Genomic DNA, 2,090 nt, shown 5'->3' with positions numbered 1-2,090 from the left:
GGCCAAGACATGAACAAAGGCAGGCTGCCACTCTTGCATGGCTTGAGGCTACTGAGCAAAAGGTACGGGGCATGCTGAGGGCAGATGCTGATTGTGGGTTTTGTGAACCTTTGAGAAATTTTAGAAGAAGCTGCAGCACAAGCTTCTCTGCATGGAAAAACCACTGGAAGCCAGTTGGGTGGTTCCACAAGTTGGATGGGGCAGAGTCTCAGGGAATCACCAGGGTGGGGTGACCAGTGTTAGCCAGGTTGATGGAGACTCAGCTATGGTGGCTGACTGTGTCTGCTCACCAGGAGTGGGAAGGGCTCAACAACAGAACAATATCCTCTGCCAGCACTTCTGTGTGAGAAAAAACTGCCCCTACAGTCCTCACCCTGAAGCCAGACAATTAATTCCTCCCTGTATGTCCCTGGCAGCTTTCAAGCTGCTGCCCCAGCAGAGGAGCACAGAATGAGTGAGTCCATCAGTGAGTAAGTCTGCAGGCAGGCCCCTTAAGAGGAATGTCTGCAACTTCAACTGCCCTCTGTCTCATTGAGAAAGAATCTCGACTCATTTTCACAGCCAGAAATTGTGGGGACTTCTCTTCCTGGTACTGGAACCCTGAGCTGGGGAGTGCAGTGTGGGGCCTGGGCCCCTCACTCCTGTGCCCCCACTCTGCAGCCAGGTTATCCCTCCTGATTCTCAACTGCCACATGAGAGTTTGGGACCAACATGTTCCATATCTCTGCCCCCCTACCAATCTTGAGGTGGTCTTTTCTGTGTGTTCCCTATTGTAGAACTTCTGTTCAGCTAGACTTCAGGCAACTGCCAGTGATGCCTGATGTAGTTTAAATTTTGATGTAGCTGTGAAAGGAGGCAGGCACAGAGTTTACTTATTCTACTATCTTGACCGGAAGTCCCCTACTATTTTTGAAATTGGATTCTGTTGTAAAATACAGATCAAGGGGAGAAGAAAGGAAAATGAACTTTCCATTCCAGGGATGTAGAGTATTGTGGTTTATGTTACCATACAAACCATACTCATATACATTATACATGGAATACTTGTTTTCCATAATGGAATAGACTGAACAATAATATTTCTCTTTTTTTCTTTGATGATCCAGTAAGTAATTAACCTCCTACAATGTCTATGGATAATCCTTACAAATATTAATACTCATTATAATATTGAAGTGTTTAAATGCAAGTTAAGAAAAAATTTCTGCCAGAATGTTAGATAAATCAGTTTTTACTACTGTAACTAAAGTATTCTAGAAAAAAAAAACAATAAAAAAGTATATTAGGCAGAGAGACAATAACTCTCCAGCTCAGTTTAGTATGTTACAAATTTTTTTCATTATGACAAAGCCATGGCAGTCTAAATAACACTACAGATCGAAAAGCTCATTGGCCTGAGATAAAGCTAATAACAAAAGCTAACAACTGCTATATAATTAAACAGCAACTTTCACAATTGCCAATAACTATTTTTCTTATCGTACCTCTATATAAAATAAATTAAAAGAATGTGAAACTGAAGAATTGTATTATTATTATTTTTTTAATGAAAACTCTTCATCAGGTATCTCTTTCTTTGTTCTTATTAGGGACACTGAGATTTTAGTCATTTGGTTAATTTTAAATTAGACTTTTAAAGACTTGGAATGCTAACAAAAACCAATAGCTCTGATTTCAACAATTTTTAGTAGCTTCTGTTTATTCAATTAGGCAAGGGCTATTGGAGAGACATACATTCTCAGTAGCTCCTAGGGTTGCTTTCTTAGGAGGAATAATAAGGACATGTCTAACTTTAAAATTTCTCCCAGGCAAGAGCTACTTGCTTCTTCCCCTTCTACTGTTTGAAGCCTGAACCCTGTTCTGCTTAGAACTTTGCTTTTCATGCCTTTGCCTCTCTGGTTTCATTCCTTCCTCATGTCTATGTCTTTGGCATCTCCCAAACTACATAAGATGAATAAATTTCAGGGAATCTGTTGTACATCATGGTAACTAGAGTTTATAACACTGTATTGTATACTTGAAAGTTGCTAAGAAGATAGAACTTTAATGTTCTCACCATAACAACAACAGCAACAAAATAGTAATTCAGT

This window comes from Pteropus medius, unplaced genomic scaffold, assembly GCF_902729225.1.
Source record: "Pteropus medius unplaced genomic scaffold, Ma_sr-lr_union100, whole genome shotgun sequence".
NCBI classification, from domain to species: Eukaryota; Metazoa; Chordata; class Mammalia; order Chiroptera; family Pteropodidae; genus Pteropus; species Pteropus medius.
Note: the sequence above shows the minus strand (reverse complement) of the source record.